At 43.1% G+C, this 20,502-nt stretch overlaps 1 protein-coding gene across 3 annotated transcripts in view; it reads right to left on the bottom strand.

Moving 5' to 3' along the window:
• The window catches only part of LOC138473716 (dual specificity phosphatase 29-like), a 434,898-nt gene that overhangs the window by 194,028 nt on the left and 220,368 nt on the right, over positions 1 to 20,502 (bottom strand). The window contains exon 1 of one of the 3 annotated variants that reach the window (XM_069612191.1): positions 12,667 to 12,806. The exons of the other annotated variants lie outside the window; for them this stretch is intronic. The gene's annotated coding sequence lies outside the window, so the exon portion shown is untranslated. Of the gene's footprint in view, positions 1 to 12,666; positions 12,807 to 20,502 lie in introns of those variants that run through there. 3 annotated transcript variants of the gene reach the window in all.

Raw genomic sequence — 20,502 nt, forward strand, 5'->3', positions numbered from 1 at the left:
CGAGTGATCTCTCTGCCTACCTGCTCTGGGACTAAGCAGTGTTGTGGTGGCCGAGATTAAGGTGTCTTCTGCAACCATACTAACGGGTGATGCTCTTTTTCTATGTTTATGTATAATTGACTAGATGTTATGTGTGTATCTATTAAGAGTGAATAAAGGGCCTTTATCGAGCCATTTTTTTATTCATATGACTAATGGTCAAGTATGATTTATTGCCTATCTGAATCCAATAATTTGTTTTGTTAGGGTCTAGTGGGATGTATTTCTGAGGTCCCTACACGTGGCCAAGAAATAGAAAAACAGTAGTTAGTTGTTGCTTGTAATTTACCCTCGCAGTTCGGTCATTTACTGGTTTTCCTCTGTGGCTCTGCGTGGTTTTTGATGTCCTTTTTGTGGGAAAAGCGTGGCCTCTTGGTTGTTGTTATAGCGTCACCTCTGTCTTGTTCTGCGGCTTTGGAGTTGGTGACTTGCCCGGTGCAGTTCCGGCTCAAATTTGGGTGGTTGGTTTTGCGTTGGTTCAGGTGAGTAACCGCTCGACACCACTGAGTAGAGCTAACTAGGGCGGTGGGTTTTAGGGTTGATTATTGGGAGTAGTTGCGTTTGATGCTTATTAATTAGTTGGCTAAGGGCAGAAACAGGGGCTAGCTATGGGTTGCATTGGTAGAGACCTTGTGTTTCAAACACAGCAGTAGAGGGACAACCCCTAGGATTAGGACAACTGAGTGGATGGGCAACCCCTGGGTTGGGGACACAGCAGTGGAGGAGAAACACTTACGATTGGAACCCAGTGCTAGGGGGAAGACACCTGGAGTATGAGGAACCAGCGATTGGAGAAAAGCGCTGACATTGGAGATACAACAATCAATGGAAGGCAGCTAGATTTGAGATACCCGGGAAGTGGAGAAAGCTCAAATTGGACACAAAACAGTAAAAGCAACAAAAGCCATATTTGGGACACCTGGCAAGTGGAAGAAAAGCCCAGATTGAAGACACAACAGTAAAAGCAACAATATCTAGATCTGAGATACCTGGGAAGTGGTAGAACAGCCCAAATTGGGTTCACACCACTGAAAGCAGAAGCACCTAGAATTGTGGTACCTGGCAAGTGGGAGAAAAGCCTACACTGAAGAGACAACAGTAAAAGCAACAATATCTAGATTTGAGATACCTGGTAAGTGTGTGAACAGCCTAAATTGGAGACACAAATGTAGACTCAAAGACACCTAGATTTTCGGTACCTGGATGGAGGGAAAACGCTTAAATTGGGGGCACAACAGTGAATGCAGAAACAAATAGATTTGAGATACCCAGGGAGTTTGGGGGGAAAGCCTAAATTGGGGACACGACAGTAAAAGCAGCAACGCAAGAATTTGGGTACCTGGCAAGAGGGAGAAAAGCCTAAATTGGAGGCACAACAGTAAAAGCTACAACACCCAGATTTGAGATAACTGGGAAGTGGGAGTAAAGGCCAAATTGGGGGCACAACAGTAAAAGCAGCAAACATAAAATTGGAGTAACTGGGAAGTGGGAGAAAAGCCCAAATTGGGGAAACAACAGTAAAAGCTACAACACATAAATTTGAGATACCTGGGAAGTGGGAGTAAAGCCCAAATGGGGGATACAACAGTAAAATCAGCAACACACTGAATTGGGGGTGGTAACTGGGAAGTGGCCAAAAAGCCTAAATTGAAGACACAACGGTAAAAGCTTGAACACCTAGATTTGAGCTACCTGGCAAGTGCAAGAAAAGCCTAAATTGGAGTCATAGAACTAAAATAAAATAAACAAATAAATAAAACCACTTAAGGCTGGTACACTGCAGTGATCAGAAAATGATTTACTCGTTGGCTAACTTTGGTGTGATATACAATGCTTATAAGAAGAGTGTAGGGCTTTTTGGAAAACAGTAATTTCTGTATTCCCCACCCAGACCACGCTTACCTTGTCAAACAGCCAGCCGTCAACCAGTTGTTGCTGGTTGATGGGTGACTGGCTGGCTGGCTTCATAGGCGAACACAGGCAATCACGGCCTGGAGCTGCTTCCACAGGATCTGCCCTTTGCCTTGGGGCCCTTAGCCAAGGGTGCAGCATGGGCAGGGGGCTGCCCAGAGAGTATGCCTTTTGAGGGAGAGCCTAGCCAATCAGAGAGTGGAGGGCGGGAAAAGGGGAGGGCAACTTGGCTGATGAGGAAGCTCTATGCATGGGAGTCGGTGGGGGACAAAAATGTGCTGGGGTGTTCTAAATTGCTAAAGGTATCCCCCAAAGTTGGTCCCTGGAACAGGGCTCATAAGGACTTGCCCTGTAGCCTAGGGGTCACAGCAAGTGCTGCAAACTAGCACTGCAAGGTCGATAGACCCTCGCTTCCCACAACACAACCGGCCCACTAGCCAATCATCGTGCGGAGGGTGGGAAAAGAGGAGGGCAACTTGGCCGACGGGGAAGCTCTGCACAAGGGAGTGGGGGGGTGCTCTAAATTGCTAAAATTATCCCCCAAAGTGGGTGCCAGGAGCAGGGCTCACAAGCACTTACCCTGTGGTCTAGAGGTTGCAGAAAGCGCCACAAACTAACCTGGAAGTTGGCAGGCGCCAGGCAGTGTTTACTCATTTTGCACAGCAGAGTGCAAAAGGGTGTACACGCCAGTACACCACCTTTTTAGGCCACCGTGCACAAGTAGAAAATTACGCAGAGGGGAACTATGTATGTCATGGTGCAAGCCTAACAGGTCCCCTCTGCATAGTGACTGGGGAACTCGAAAATTAGATCCCATAAAATCATCATAGTCATATAGGTCTATTCAATAGTGCCCAGGCCTTAAATTGAGTTTATAATGTAGGGCACGTTTTCTAAAAAAATGTATTGGATGCAAGTAACCCCCAACACTCACAGGTGGGGGAGGGGGTTTTCGAACAAAAACAAATTGCATGATGATGGCCACCAATGCTTGCACTTATGTGCTGTTGGGTCCCATGCATGCAATTTACATCACTCTTAAAGCGGAGTGTTAAAGGGAAGAGTAAAATAAGGTGAAATCGCCTTGACTCTTCACTTTTACTCCATGCTTAAAAACAAATAAACATAGCCTGCAAATGACTTGTTGCAGTAGGCGTTTATAATGCATTCAAATGGTATATGCAGGCGCTAAACCAAGGAGATGTTTTATGTGTAAAACCAAGTGCTCTTCCAAGATGGAGTAGGAAAGCAAAGTGGAGATGCTACCTCTGCTTTGCTGTCCTCCTGCACCTTAGAATGGAAGGAAAATTACATGTAGTGGAAAATGAAAGCATAAATGCACTTTTGTGCTTTCATTTTCCACACTGCTGTTTATCAAATGATCCCCACATGCTGTTCGGTCCTGTGCATGACATTTTCAAGTTTTGCAAAGCCGCGTGTAACATTAAAGAGTAAAAATAGATGGAATTGCCTTTGCTTTTTACCTATTCCATCCATTTTTGTTAATGATGTAAATTCTGCCTGGAAATAATTCTTTGCAAACAGCATTTATATAGGGTCAGTTTAAATCAAACGTTAATTGCACGCATTGGACCACCATTGCACTTACGTGTTGCTGCTCCCTGCACATTTTCTACATCTACAAAGCGCAGTGTAATTCAATAAATCAATCTGTTTATTTCGGATTTGCTCTAGGGACATCACTTTAGGGTTACAAGGGGTTGCAACTGCGACCCCTCTGCTCTCCCTTGCTATCCCTGTGGTCTACTTGCTACCTCTGCATTAAAAAAAACGTATAAATGGAAGCTCCTGGGCACTTGAGTAGCGAGGGCCCGCCACACCAGGTCTGGGGCAGCCCCGGCCCAGTCATACCCATCAGAGTGAAGGCTGGGCCGTGGCTTGCAACGCGAGAAGAAAGCGCTCATTAGAGTGAGCTGACCATGACATGTGGCATGTGCCACATGCCATGTTCAGTTAGTTCCAACCCCTTCTGTTCCAGCATCCTCGCGGCTCAAGGAACCAGGATTCTCGCCCAGCTTCCTGGTTCCTGTTTGTGAGCAGCACAGAGGAGTGAGGGTGGCCGGCAGTGACAGACCGAAGCAGGAAAAACAGGTAAGACTTTTTTTTTTTAATGTGACGTGTATTTTGCGTTTGTGAAGTGCGTGCCAGATGTACGTATATGCTATGGGTCAGTGAGTGGTATGTGAATGAGTAGGAATGTGATAGTGTGTGTTTGAATGTTCTGGGTGGAAACACAGGTGTTAAGGCACACTTCCTGTGATGTCACTTGGGGCGGGGTCAAATGAAATCACATCATGTGATGTCATCAGAGGTCAAGGGCCATGTGATGTCACTTGCGCTACCCCTGACATTTTGGTGATATTACATCCCTGATTTGCTCAATCATTAAACAACATTGTTCTTAAGAACAATATGCTGAGGAAAAAAGGTATAATAAATAGGTAAAAAAGGCAGGTATTGTGATTAATAAAATTGTATTTCCTTTTACAATCCTGTATCAATTGTGGGCCTACCAAAACTCTTGGAGCCGATACATGTGGCATGGCTCAAAACATTAAAAAAATGATCTTAATTTAAATATTTCTCATGAAGTCAGTGCTGGGATAGTGGTCTGTGCTTCCAAACAGAGCAGATAGCAGACAAATTTAAACGCAATCTTTAGATCAGGAAGTTATAGAAAGGTATAAGAAAGAAGGTTTCCACTGTGTCGTACCTCATCCCCTTCGGAAATCAAGCAAATAGCGTTTCTTTAGGTCATCATACAGTGGGCAAAATAATACAAAATATGTACACATCCACTCCCAGCCTTGCGCCCAGCCATTTACCGGTTAATGCATTGACAGGGAGCACGCTCAGCCTTGCCTGGGTCAGGAGGATAGATGGCATGAATTCGTGACCAAAGCAAGATATCCATCTGCCCCCGCCACTGGTGAAAGGGGCGGATAGCCAGATTCATGTCTTTGCTATGGCTACTCCAGAGTCCCAAATTATCGTTTTAGCTCTTTGACACTCTGGTTATATTTTCAGGGCTATCAAAACTTTGTCCCATGCTGATAAAAGCCAGAGAACTGCTTTCATCACTGTTGCCCATGAAAAGTAAGCGTTTTATGAGCAGATTTGTTGAACAATCGGCCTGGTTAGCCCGCAGAGAGTAACAGAATGAAGTCGGTTTTAAAAGAAGAGTATCCGAAAGGTGAGCTCATGCAGGCGTACAACGGGGTCCTTGCTAAGGCAATAGAATGAGATGGACCGCAAAAATAAAGTGTAAATGCACGCGTCATTTTGCACTCCATTCCCTACAAAATCAGCCCCTGTTTGTTTTGTAAGAGATATAAATGATGTCTGCAAATAACGCTTTGCACATATTTATAATCGATCCCTATGGAATCCAACCTGCTTTGAGTAACTGCTAAAAACGGGCAGATTCCATGGCAACCCATGCAGGTGTAAGTGTGCCCATTGCAGTTGAAGGAGGAATTTACAGGCGAAATGTTAATTCTGTTTCATACTTGTTCTGACGTGAAATAGCAGCAAAATGCTGCGGGGTGTAAAAGTAAGGTGAAATGGCTATCGGCTAGCTTTTACGCCCTACCTTAACTCTCCAGGGCTTGTGAAATGACCCTTGGTTTTGTAGAACAATTAACAATTTTTCCAAAATGAACAAAGCTGGGGACCAAGTCGCGCGAAGAGTTAATTACATGGAGGGGACACCACTCTCCATCTGCCCTTTTGTGCACAAAAGTAGTCTTGTGAAATCTTCCTTATTTCCACAAGGTATTGGAAAAGTTAAGAGTAAAAAGAAAGTGTAATCACCTTTATTCTTCACTTTTCCACGACATTGTGGAAATAAGGAAAATTGCACGTAGGCTACTTCTCGGTCAGATAGCACAGCGAGTTGAACACTCAACCCTGATATCTGTGCACAATCTGCTGTGGAAAAGTAAAGCATCCCTGCTGAAATATGTTGTGCTGTCCGTTGAAATCTATAGGAGCCATCCTGAGAATTTTCAGGAATTGGGGACCAGACATGCCATATCATCCTTCTTGGCACAGGGGAATAGGTGGCCCTTCCTTAAGGGCCACCGTCCAACCTCTAACTTGTACATAGGTAGATGAAGTGGGCCAGCGGAGAGGCCCCTGCATGGAGGAAAAAGCACCAGGACAATTAAGGTTAATTTGCTGCTGTCCTTCTGTACACGGCCCTAATTGCAGCCTTAAGAGTTCAAGCATAATGCAATGGTGCTACTGCGCTTAAAAGTGAGGTAAGAAGAGGAGTTGAGACAAGACTTCCAGGCTTGCTTCCCTATGTAAAGTCAACCGACACTTGACAGGAAGGAACTGCATGCACCATGATGACTTAATTCCCCTCTCAGACAACTCAATCCCAACAAGCAGCAGAAACGTTGGTAGCCATCTTACAACAGTACATCTACCTGCATGGCATATAGTTGCGCAGATAGAGCGTGGCAGGAGGTGAAATGCCCACCGTTATTAAAACCGCGCACAACGGGTCTTTCAGACCAAAGCTCATGTGCATGCAGGACTGGTTCTATTCCAAACCGGTTCCTGACTGCCGAAGAGAATGCTTATTTTTTCTTTGATGCACAAAAATGTGTTCAACTTTTTTGTGGAGCTTTAAATGTTTGCACGTTACGCATAAAGCAAATTGCATGTATGTGTCAAACAATTACTGCGAGCATGTGACTTTATCCACAGGCTCATTTGGGGTGTGTTTGAGGGCCCGATTCATGGAATTCTTTGCATGGTTCCAAGTGACTTTGCACTGCTGAAAAGTGACTTCGTACTACCGACAAAACCTGATTCATGAAATTGTGCAAAGTGTATTTTTGCAGTCCAAAGTCAGGGCTAAGTTATTTTGTACTGCAAAAATGACTTTGTACTGGCTTTGCAATGACTTTGCACTTCAAAAATACACTTTGCCCAGTTCCATGAATCAGGGTTTGTGTCGGCTTTGCAAAGTCACTTTTCAGCAGTGCAAAGTTTCTTTCAGCCGTGCACAAAATTCCATGAATCGGGCCATGAGTCTCAAAAGTAGTGCAACTCATTGGGCAGGACCTTGTATTGTATCATGTCCGACCTGAAATAATAAACCACTTTCACCCTTTCACTCCGAGCCCTTAACAAAATTCACGAATTGGGCATAGAAAGTAAGAAAGAACTTAGTCCCGTAGGGGCGGGATTCAGGGGACAGGCACTGCTAAATGCTGCACTATTAAATACCAGATCAGCAGTGGCTCATTCACCAGAAATAAATGACCTTATAGAAGAGCTTAAATTGGACATCCTGTTTTTAACTGAAACCTGGTTCAGTGACTCTTCACTTGCGATGTTGCATAGTATTTTACCAGAGGGATTCCCAATTCAAAAGATCAACTGCACCAGAAAGATAGGAGGAGAAATAGCTATAATGTATAAATCCCAGATAAAAATCTCCCACTTTGAGCCGTTACAGTGGGATGACTCTGGGGAGATTGAACATCTGATTATATCAACATCCCCAAATAGTTCACTGAGAATCTTGCTCGCCTTTAGGCCACCAGGTCCAATCAACAATTTTATGGAAGGACTGGAACTGTATAAACATCTGAAGCAAATACAATTAAATCCTATGCATGGGTGATTTCAACATATTGTTGGAAGGCAAATTAGGGACAGATTCTAAACGATTATGGGATCTAATGAATCTGCATGATCTCTCACTGCTGGTAGTCTCTCCGTCCCATAAACTCACAGTACCACTCTCATGAACAGTCAATTTTCTTAGACTTTTTACACTGAATCTGGACTAACCAAGAGAACAGCCATCCAGAACAGGCTATTTAGCCCCAGCTCGAAAGTCAAAAGAGCTGGAGAAAATATCAGGTATCGGATTGAGGAACAAACTAGCTGCTAGTGATGCAATCCCTGAATGCAATGCCCTCTTTCAATTTTAAGCCGCAATCGTGGACAGTATTTGTTCTCTGAACACTCCTTTAAGAGTAAAAAAACAAGGAAAATCTGTAAACCGTGGTTTACCTCGAATCTATTAGACTTGAAGACAATCAATAGAGGAGCAGAGAGGAGATGGCGTGAATCTAGAAATCTAGAATGGGCAGGTAGGGTTAAAGTAGCCCACAAAAATACAAAATAGCCATGTTCAGAGCAAAGTCTGACTTCTTGACTGGAAAAATAGAAACAGCTGCAAATCGTGCACAAGAACTATTCTCAGTCATTTTGAATTTTGTACGACCAAAACAGTCCTTGCTCGGGATAGAGCCATCGGTAGAGCAGGCCAATGCATTTAATCGCTTTTTTCTGGATAGGATAAAAGCCATCCAAGAGAAGATAACACATGATAGAGAAATCAAGGCAAGGAGGCCTTCAGTTGTTCTCAAATGGGTACCTCGAGGAAGGAAGGGAGTAACGTCAATGGTACTCCATTCTGCTTTAAGACAGTGTTAGAAGAGACTATTTTTACCCTGTTAAAGGCCCTCAAACCGACCAATGACACCCTTTTCTCTCTGCCCGCATGTGCGGCAAAACGTGTAGCATTAGATATCTCTCCTTTCATGACCATCTTCGTAAATGTGTCCTTATGTCGGGGGATAGTACCTGACGAACTGAAGTTATCTCCAATTTCTCCATTGCTAAAAAAGCCAAACCTAGACCCTGAAAATCTTCTTAATTATCGATTATCAACCAGTGGCAGGCCTTCCCTGGCCTGGAAACATTCTGGAGAAAGTGGTCACAATGCAGTTACAAGAGTTTGTGGATAGAGAAGGTTTACTGGACCCACTACAGTAGTGGATCTGCTTGAAATTTGCAACCGAAACTGCACTGGTCGTGGTCTGGGACAAATTATTGCAAGTGGGAGATCAAGGAGAACTGTCACTACTTGCAATGTTAGACCTTTCCGTGGCCTTCGACACTGTGGATTATGAAATACTCTTTGAGAGATTAAAAACAACAGGGAAGGTGTCAGCAAGGGCTCTCAGATGGTTTTCCTCTTTTTTGACAGGGTGCCAACAATGGGTTAAGTCGGAGGGAGGCTTCTTTTCAGACACCCTCCCGCAGTGTTGTGGAGTTCCCTAAGGGTCCTCGCTTTCAAAGTTGCTATTTAATCTCTATCTACGCCCTCTAATGGACATTCTAAGAAGCCACTAGGGTAACTTCCAGTCATATGCAGACTATGCCCAGGTCTTTCTCGGATTAAACAATATTGGGGAATCTCTTTCACGGGTGAGCAGTTGTTTGGAAGAGGTAGGAGGATGGATGTCCACTAACTGGCTCCAACACAATCCTAACAAGACCGAGGTAATTCTGTTTGGGCTGAAGCACCTTACAGGTGAAAATAGATGTCCCTGCCACCTTCATTCTTGGGAGCAAAACTATAGTAAGCTTATAAAGTGAAATTAGTGGGGTGCATATTGCAGAGCGACCTGAGCAGTAAGGTCAGGTTACTGCCAAAGTTCAGGCTATTTTTTATAATCTACGACTGCTTCGACAGGCTCTTCCATACGTCGCAAAAAAGGCAGTGGTAGGCGCCCTAGTAAATTCCAAGTTGGATTATTGCAACAAACAGCTAATTGGCTGGGGCTTCTGCCAAACAAATACATTGGCTGCAAAAAGCCCAAAACGCTGGTCAGATTGTTTTTTAAGGTTAAAAAATCTATTCCTATATCAGGGCTTTGTCGATCAATTCATTGGCTGGTCGTGGAGGATCGAATTAAATTTAAAATTGTCTGCCTGATTTTTAAATGTTTAATCTAACCGATAAACTCAACTATTACCAACAAACTTGGCCCTTAAGTTCAAAAGACAGGCACCTGCTGACCATCCCTATAACACACTATGTGTATTGAGGAGATTGTAGATATTTCGTAGTTGAGCCGAAGCTATGGAACAGTCTCCCATTGGAGATAAGGAAACTGGAATCCTTTTCTCTATTTCGAACAAAATTAAAAACGTACTTTTTTAAATAAGCTGGGAATATTGTACACAGGGGGCGGGAAGCAAACTTGATGACTTGATTCACGGCAAAGCTTCTTTGTTCATTAACAAATGCGCCTTGATATGATTGGGTTCGTCCAGTAGCTCAATACAAATAACTCAATCAATCAATCAATCAATCAATCAATCAACCAGGTTTGACGTTAAGACTGACAGCATAATGGATTCTAGTACTTTTAGTTCCGCATTTGTAAACTGTACCAACATGCAAAGTGATGTGTGCTCACAATTTCAGGATTTAAATTACAGAACATAATTTGAGAGCTTTGTTTGAGCATATTCGTATGAGAGTGAACAAAGTGGTTGGGTGAGAACTGTGGACGGTTGCTTGTCACCATTACTAGGTTCAGAATGTTCTCATTCAGCAGTCACTTTGCAGGCAGATTAACGTTTTGTGGCAGTAGAGAAACACGTTGCTCATGTATGCACTCATGTATGGGATTTATATAAGCCTACCTTCAAGCAAAAGTGGGCTTCAGAAAAAAAAGGCAGAGAATACAGAGGGAACGAAAGGGGGAGCTGGGGGTGTGGGGGTGGTTCCCATACCTACAGATCTCCGGAGACCTTTGTGGAACGAGCATGCTTATTGCATTCACATTCGGACAGGGTCCTTTCTGCCTTACACAGTTGATAAAAATGAGTACCATTTCGTTGGGTATTTACAAAGCTCAAACCTTGGCCTACGTGTGGTAGTGCACAAAAGGAAACTGCGATTCTTATATCATGTGGATATTTATCCTAACATATATATCTTGGGTTGCAATGATGATTATCGAGGTTTGTATTTATTTACTGTACTGTACTGTTTCATGAAACTGGATTTCTTACTTTACTTCTAGAGAATGTCTGTCCATGACTGACATTATGCCATTGGAAACACCTGGCTCTGCTAACCCCAACACCACAACGAGTTGGGCCGAAGGCCTGATGAACAGCAACACCTCTATAACTCTGACACGCGATGCCATTATATACTGCCACACCTCCCCTGACACACCAGGCCGCCATTTGACCCAAGAGCATACGAGAAGGGCTTGCACTGCCCCAATGAAACGTTTACATCTCTTTTGAAAAGTTACTTTATATTCCGCTGAAGCATCCATGAGCCTATAATGAGCCCAATTTGAAAACAAGCTAAACTACACACTCCTCTTAAACGTATACCATTTTTGCTGAGAAATGTCCCTATTGTGCGATTTACAACTCTATTGCGAAGTTGAAGGTCGCCTTCTAACCTGGTATTTGAACCTGTGACCCTGCAAGTTAAACATATGTGTATGCAGCAGGAACATTCACCCACCACACTGAAGCTAGGGTAGTGCTAGGCGCATGTAGGGTGGAGCTGACTTCTGACAGACATTTACAGGTATAGTAGCCCTGCCGAGAAGTGTTGGTACAGGAGCTTTTCCCGCTGCTGAGCAGTGTGCAGCATAGCTGTTCTGGAGGGCGTGGGGGGGGATTTGGGGGAGGCAGCTGGGGAGTGGAGACTGAAGTCAACCTTATTCCCCTCTGTTGAGATTAGCCAGCAAATGTTTGAAAACTATGGAGGCAGCACATCTTTGCATTCAACACACACACACACAGACATTTGCTTTCTGTTAGGATCCCATAAAACATTCACATCCCAAATCATAACACATTCAATTATGTCGCTTTGATCTGAGCAAGGATACCAGTGTCTGAAATACGTTCACAGCAGTACAGGACCTAAGCTTAAAACGCTTCCTCATACAGAGAACAAAAGAATACGATACCAAAATACTACCTTAAATAAAATAAAATAAGCAATTTCAGACGTCAATTTCGAAACAAATCATGCTGTAAAATAACTATTAAAAACAAAAATATGAGTCAAACCCAGTGTCATGGAATCGCCCAAGCCCTGCACATAATCGCCGTCTCCGGATGTTTGAGAACGTTGCCAAATCCAAAGAGATACCAAGAATGCCCGTCTCCCCAGTATAGGAGGGGGTAAACAAAACACAGACCCTAATATTTAGCGGGTACTCACGCATTGAATTCCATCCCGCTGTGCCAATATGATGGTCTAGTAAAAGTACAGCGAGGGACCCGGAGCCCCACCCCGGAGCCTGCTAAGGATTCCTTCCAGTGTACATGGGGATGCTGCGGCCCCTCAAGCCAGCCGCCAAGATGCACCTATTCTCCAGCTCATCGTGACCTTCTGGAGGGGCCAGAGGGGGTGTGCTACGCGAAAGAAGGCACGGAAGGTGCTAGACTGGGCAGGGGATTTGCTAGTACCAATGGAGGACGATGTGAGGGAGGGGAGGATGAGGTGTATGTGCAGTGGGCAGAGACAGTGCTGGAGAACAAGGGACAGACTGTGATTGTGCCAATAGAGGGCAGAGGGAGATCGGGGAAGGTTACAGAGGAGGAGGTGACAGAATGACAGGAGTCTTGGCGAGAGAGCAAGAGAGTTTGCACCGCGGGCATGAACAGGAAAAGTGAAGCGAGCGACCCCCCTCCTCTCTGGTCAGTAACTATTTCTCAGTGTCGGAGGCCTAGACAGTGCTACTGCTGCACAGAGAGGGTGGAGGAAGGATTCGCACCCAGGGACCTGCACAACCATTAAGCACACCCATGACGACCCTTCTAGATAGACCCATTGTTAGGAGACCACCATATGCTGCCACCGTGAAGAGGCGCCAATTCCAAATTCTCGCCTACCTCTGCCGCTAGGCCCAGCACCAGACGAGAGAACTCCCAGGCCGCGCACGCCTCCCAGATGACACAGGGGCCCTGGTGTTAGATGTAGCAGTTGGTCTTCACCGCACACTGGCCCCTCTTGGGAGGAAACCCGGCTGGCTGACATCCGCCCCTACCTCACAATGTGCGCCCTGGGATGCGTGACCTGTCGCTGACACGGAGAGAGGCCCATTTTAGTAGCTGTTTCAGAAACATCCAGTTTGGGGAGAATTGCAGCACATGGTTTCGCCCTCTCGCTTGTCCTTAAATTCAGGTGGCTTGTATTGTTTATTATTTACTTGTGTAATGGCCTTGGACTTGTACCGATTGTCCACTTTTTGTGAAATCCCCATTTGCACATTTCGGGAAAAGACTGCATGTTCGGAGACCGTCACATTTCGGAGTGAGACGTCGACATGGTTACGCTCGTGACGCGAGAAACGCTCGCTCCCATTTCGCCGCGAATGGGAAACCTTCCTTTTCATATTTAGAAGGTGCTCTTGAAACCCCTAGCCCCGCCCGCTCTGCCATTAACTTTCAATTCATATTTTTTGGGTATGGCAGTGCACGGATAATGTGCCACCACCTCTGAAAGTCTGTAAATAGTAATACTGAGCAAAGTAGACGGAATTAACAGGGACGTTAAGGGGCCCTCATGGATAAAGCCAAGTCATGACAGCTAGAGATCCTAAACACAACTTTATTTATTTATTGGTCATTTGTAAAGCACACTATACAGTAAACGTTTTTCTAGGCGCATCAAGACGCGGAGGGTGGGGATAGGGAAAAAAGAGCAGGGTACCACTTAAAAGCGTTCATACAAGGCCTTGAAGCATTTGGAAAGTGCAAGTGCTAAACCACAAGAGAACGGGGATATGGAAGGGTAGAAGGCAGGAAGACAAACAATAACAGTCCGACCAGCGCGTGAGAGACGATTTAGAATGTGCAACTGCTGAACAAGAAAAGTGGGTTGCAGGAGTGGAAAAGGGAGTGCAAGAAGGCAAGGGGAAAGATACAATACAGCAACGAGTATACGTGCAGGGGCAAGTAGGCAGATTGCATTAGGAGCCCAGAATGCACATTGTGATAGGCAGGTAAGAGTGAGTGCAGACTGGCAAAAGCCTCGCCTCATAAAATGAGGGGCTACACCAGACAAGCAGACAACAATTAGGACTAGGCAGGCAAGTGACTGCAACCAGGAAAAGCCTTGCCTTCCGACCAGATAGGATCAGTTAAGTGCAAGGGCGGTTGTGGACATAGCCTGCATTCACGATAGACGCCCTTAGCAATTAAGGGGGTCTAGGGCAAGCTCATCCTCAGTTACCTTTTATGTTAAAAGTTCCCCACCATGAAAAGTTCTAATGTGTATGTTGTTAAGTCTGTGATGAGAATTTGAATGTCAATGCCAAAACCACTACCTGGAGTTGATTGATTAATTTTGAAAGAGCAAACTTTACAAAGGTGTTGGCTTGTTTTACGAGCAAAACAAGCTTAAGTGGCAGTGCACATTTTATTCAAATATTGCATGCCAAGATACATGCCTATTTCAAATAGTAATAGCAGCAGATTTTTTTTCTCTAGCTTATACAACCCAAAGGCTCCCATTCAGTTGAGTGTCTTGAAGTCAAACTTAGGGGGTGGAAACCAGGGGGGCACACATAGAACAAGGGGAGCAGTGGGGTCGTGGCACATCAAATTAGGCTCTAACAGGCCAAACTGGTCTAAGTAAACATGTATTTTACCAAGCTGGTTAAAAGGGTAGCATTGTGCAAGTTCAGAGTAGGTTTAAGATAATACAAACTTTAAATCAAGGTAATATTCACCCTGAAAAGTGAACTCATGTTCAACGTTGCAAAAAGGTCCTAAGAAAAACCTTCAAAGGCATTTAGTTTGTGTGTTTTACAGTACGTTTTTCATTGAACACATTTTTACCATCATTTGTAATAAAGTAATAAAAAATTACATAACACAACAAATTAACCCTCTGCAATCACCCTACACTCTGCCCTTTCATCAGGTACCTCCAAGGTCCACCCCATACCACCTTGAAAGGTCTCCCAGCCAAACCTACATATTACAACTCCAGCATGGCAGTTCAATGGTCTTCCTTAAAGTGCCCATTCAGTGCTTTAAACAGGTAACCCATAACAATGTCCAATCCAACCGTTCTCCATTATTTTAAGTTGAACAATAATAATAAACATATTTTCATCTAGTGCTTCATGGAGGATACCTCCCTTCTCTGAGTGCTGTAATAAGTGTTCTAATCATCCAAATGAATAGTAATGTAATATAATAAAGACTGGTTGTGTTTAGTGCCTCTCTGAAATTTGTGGTGGCATTGTGGAGTATCTATACAGGAGTTTTGCACATGTCAGCGAGGCTGACCAGAATGGGTCGGTCTTTATTTGGTCCTGTTTGGGAGGATGGTTAGTCTTTGTGTCCAGATTTGTGGTGGCTATTGTGTTGTAAAACCTCCAAGTGGCCCTTCCCTTTGGAGTTACAGGACCTTGCTTGTTCATCTGAGTGGTTCTACCCAGTTAGAGGTTGAAATTGCACCTTGGTCCGGTCTTTATAGGATGCTAGTTTGTATTTTGCAGCCTTGTGAACAGCCACGTTTTTGATAAATTTTCCAAAGACTAGGTGACCGTTCTCTGTGCAGAGTCGCCTGGCCACTGAGTTCCATAGTTTGGTTGATAGGAAAGAGAAGGAAGATCTGAGGATAGAAGGGCCAAGTTCACCCTGCCAGAGTTCAAACATTTAACTTTAGGTTGCACTCAGATGTATTGTAATTGTCATTTATATAGCGCATTTACCATTATTATAGTCTCAAAGTGCTGGCAGTGTAAACACCCTTGGTGAATCGAAGTCCAGAGTGTTGGAGATCACAGAGAATGATTAGAATGTGTGTGCGTGTGCATTTGGCCACAATAAAGCATAGCAGGGCTGGCCAGGCTCTGGTAGAAACAACCCACAAAGAACATGCATGTAAATGGGTGCTGAGAGGGGTCAGTAGATGATGGCGTGAGTGCTAGAGGCTTGTTATGTGTCCAGTAAGTAGGCTTAAAAACATTAAGTATCCAGCTAGCCCGAATTGTGTCATAGATTGTAGCTGCATACTACTGTGAATGGATGGATAGCCGTCCCGCGTCAGATGTCCACCGAAGTGGTGCATTTATACGTATCAAGAGCACCGATGGAGCTTATCTTTGATGTCGGTGTGTTGTCAGAAAGTTTGTGGAAAAAAAAGATGAGCTACCCTCGTGGACTCTTCTAGGCACCATGGGGGGGAGGGGCTCTCCTCAAGTCTTCTTAGCGCAATAGACTGGCTGACCTAGTATATCTAATAGACGGCTAACATAGAATTTGGAATAGTAGGATTCTCTAGGTGCAATGGACCGTCTACCTTTATAGTTTTACTAGATATCTTCTTGGTCCTATGCACGCTCCTAACAGTCATCTACTAACTGCGATATCAGGATAGTAAGGCTGAATTAGAATCTTTAAGTATAATGGAGTCAGAAGCCATTTCTGGAAAATGTCAAAACAGAAAGTTGTCGCTGCCCCCAACACTATGCACAGAAAGGACACCCATTTTCGTTAGGAATGCTACAATGTCAAACTTGTTGATTCTCGAAGCAACAATAACTGTCTACAAAGAACTTTGTACTTGCCATTTTTCCAATAATCTCATCAACCTTTTGAAATCTACAATCATGAAAAGTAATCTGAATAAAACTTGACAGCCTTGGATTTAACAGGATAGGCAACAGGAAGTGACCTGTAAGGGGCCCTAAACCTTCAGTAAGTAGACACAGTGCTGCTTTTCCAAGTCCTCTACATCAGGCGTAGCTGCAAAAAGAGGCCTCCTTCCACCACCAGCTAATTCACTCTTTAGCAGATGTGCATATGTACACACAAAAACCAAAGATTCCAGGGCAAAGGAGCCGGTAACCACAGTCAGAGATGAACCCTTAATTAGTCTGAAATATTGCAGCCAGATGTCCTTGGTTTGAATACATTTGCCCACTGTACCACTGCACTGCAAACCCTATTCTGGCTCCTGAGTAAAGTGTCATCTTTTAAACTTTGGGCTTTGCTAACTCAGAGGGAATACTGAGCTCAGGACCTCAAATACCAATGGAAACTATAACCTTCCTCAGAACCTGAGGTCCACTTTGTAAGGGAAAATACTCCAGCATCATTGAAGCATAAATATTTAGGAGGCTAAGTCTTGGGTGTAGGTAGTTACAAAGGAGCATGGGAGCACCTGTACTGAGAACTAACATGGTTCAAATACCCTGCTATATGGAATTTCCACTCAGGATGGTCAACGACCAGGTTTTAGCTCACTGCACCCTTCACAGTGTAGAAATATCTATTTGCATATTAGTCTTTGTCCCACCCACAAGGGCAGTCCAGCACCGAAATGCTTGGCAAATGTCCTCTGATCAAGAGTTCCATCAGCAGCCCCAGACACGTGTTTCAGTCTAGTTGGACCTCATAACTGCAATCCAGTCACTAAACCAACATTTTTGTTTAACCTTTTGCGGATTGGAGACCAATATCTCCACTGACGATCCCAGTTCATCAATATTTCCCAAGCAACAATTTTTACAAGTGCTTAGAAGAGCTTTGTCGCCGTTTATCCAAGAGTTATAAAGTTTAGAATACAAAGAACCTTTTTTAGATATCAAACCTTTCCAAAAAAGTGATGCAATTTTCAAACTCACACTGACTTTTAAAGATACCAGGCCCAGTTTGAATCTTATTACTTGTACAGGGACTCCATTCAGCAGACATAAAACCTTTCACCAAAAAAGGCCTTCCAGTCTACCCCAAAAAGAGGGATGAAGATTAAATATGACTTCCGTGCCATCATTTACCACAGGAACCACTTTCAATTTATAAAAATGTCTAATTGGCATTAACGAAAATCTACCCTACTTTGTGTATATGGCACAAGCTTAGCAGCTAGGTAGCTCATTTTCTTCCTTTAATATTTTAGTTTCTATTCCAGTATTCATTTTCCAAACACACAAAACCCCAAATATATAAAAGTTTCTAACCTTTCCAATGCAAAGTTACTAAGAGACTACTTAAACATTATTTTCTTTGTTACCCTACTGGGATTTAAAATCAGAATCTTAGTTTTTGATACATTAATCTCTAAATCGTTTAATGTGAATATTTCTAAAGTGCATGCAGTTAGCGCTGTAGACCAATCACTGTGTGGTCAAGAAGCAACACATCCTCTGCATAGAGTAACCATTCAATAGCTGTAGTACGAAGCCAAGGGGGGAAACGATTCACATTGTGTAAATCATTACCAATATCAGAAATAAACAAATTAAACAAAGAAGGGGCTAACATGTAGCCTTGCTTAAGGCCTTTAGAAGTGGACACAGGTCCAAATATGCCTTCTTGGTTTAAACGGATTTGGATGGAAGTGTCTGTATGAAGCGCTCTTATAATTTCTAATAAATATGGAAGGCATCCCAACTTCTGCAACTTGTTCCATAGCCGAGGTCTATCAATATTATCAAAAGCAGAAGTGAAATTGATAAAGGCCAAGTACATGGCAACCCCTTTAGAAATTGCATGATGTTTAATAACGTTCATAATAAACCAGTGCATGGAAGTATTTGATCCTTTTACAAATCTTGCTTGAAAAATGTCAAGCCTCTTTATTTATTTATTTAGACATTTGTATAGCGCACCCAACCCAGAGGCATATAGGCGCTGTTCTTGACAGTAAAAAACAATAGTCACATGGTTATGCAAATACAAAGAGTATCTTACATCCTCCATGTTAAGTTACAGTGTTAATTTAGTTAATACAGTGCTGTCTGCTGAAACAGATTTATTTTAGAAGTTCCTGTGTGAAGAGCCATGTTTTCAGGTGTTTGTGGAAGGTCCACAAGGAGGCTTCTGACCCGGGTGCGGCTGGTAATGTTTTCCAGTGTTTGGCAGCTACTAGACATAGACCAATCATTAAGCTGAGATCTTACCAAAGTTGCAAAAATCTTACTGGAAAAATCCAACAAGACAATAGGCCAATAGTTTGGGGGATTTAGCCTATCGCCTTTTTTAAAAATCGGGACTATTATAGACGTTTTCTAGAATGTTGGGATCAATTTATCAAGTAATATTTTCTTACAAAGCAATGTAAGAATATCAGCCCACATATCAGGAGCAGCCTGCAAGGTGACATTGGATAGGCCATCCGGGGCCGGGACCCGGGATCACTTGCTATGAGTAATTATATCTAGCACCTCTTCTGCCTCAAAAGGCATATCCCAAGATGTTATACCATTATGATGCACAAACATTTCAGTAAGCAGGCCTTTTGTGTATAGACCAGAGAAAAATGAGATACCCACTGATCCTCCAAATTTGTGTTGAGCGGAGTTAAAAGTTGGGGGTTAGAGGAAGCTTTGATAAGTTTCCAAAAGTCACTCACATTTTTTGTGGAGAAAAATGTAAGCATCATTTATGCATCTTTTTGTAGTATCTAAGCTTTATGATTCTTTACCCAATTTATGTATTTTTGTTTTAGTTTCAAAAGCTCCAATTTGTAGCTTATAATGTTCTTTCTATTTATGTTAAATATAGCAGGCCTCAATTGACGCTTCTGGTAAAGGATTTCTATATTAAAAATATGTTTGTGTTTAAAGATTACTTTGCGCGTGCTAAACGTTTTCTGATATACCTGCTTTAAGCGAAGGCACGTATAGGATTGGAGACTCTGATTTGTGCATATCATTATTTAGATCATTATTACGTGATAACCCTTTTTGCGTATAACAATTAAATTTGAGGATATTTGAACAGTTCCAATAAATACGATTGCCACCACAGTTAACTGCCAAATCCTTTGTACAAAACCTGCACGAGTTTTTCCCAACATCACGAGACAAACATATAGTCAATGAAGGCTCTCTGAGAGCCGCTTCTCCAAGTGTCCTAAGCAGGAATATCACCGTTGACTGAACCATTTAAAATTGAGAGATCTCAGTTATCCATCAAAGACAACCACTTGTATCCACGCTTTTTAGAAGGGTATTGCTGAGTTGTACTATTAACTAAAGCCTTGTTCTCATTAAAATGAGACAAGTTTAGATCACCACACAAAAGAAATTGCGTTGGTGTTCTAACCAGATAACCAATCACGCATAATCTCTTCCACAGAGTCAAGAAACACGTCATTTGGTAGTCTGGTTTCATTCCAATATAAATGAAATAATAAAAAGGAGCCACCCCTGAATACCTGGTTCGATCCCAACTTATTTCAACAGATTGGATATAAGGATTGGGGGACCTCCAATTAGTAGCATTAATACCCATATTATTTTGTGTTCCTATCAGCAGCCCAGCTTGTGGTCTTCCCCTTTGTCCCTTAACAGCAGGGTTGAGAAAGAGTTGGAACCCATCCAACAAGGGGCAAGATATCAACCACGTTTCCTGGAAAAGAAATATACCATAGTAGGCATATTGAAAATGTGAACTACATGCATGAAACAAGTGAGAAAACCTGAACGTATTCCAAGAGCCAATTACCAGGCTCTTATTTACTTTAATCTATTTATCCTAACTTTTCCCAGAATGCAATATAGCCATAAGCCAAGGCCAAATAGTCTCAGAATCATACTGTGTATTCTTGACTTCTTTCACGCAAACCCTGCTTGAATTTCCATCTTTCGAGAAACCTGGTTTATAAGTATGAGAATGCTATGTCATGATGAGAATTGGTTTACCATTTTACACCTGACATGTTCTAATTTGAGAAGTCTTTAATCTTCCCGATGGGTTACACAT

Source organism: Ambystoma mexicanum, chromosome 8 (genome assembly GCF_040938575.1).
Source record: "Ambystoma mexicanum isolate Mex_15411 chromosome 8, UKY_AmexF1_1, whole genome shotgun sequence".
Taxonomy (NCBI): domain Eukaryota; kingdom Metazoa; phylum Chordata; class Amphibia; order Caudata; family Ambystomatidae; genus Ambystoma; species Ambystoma mexicanum.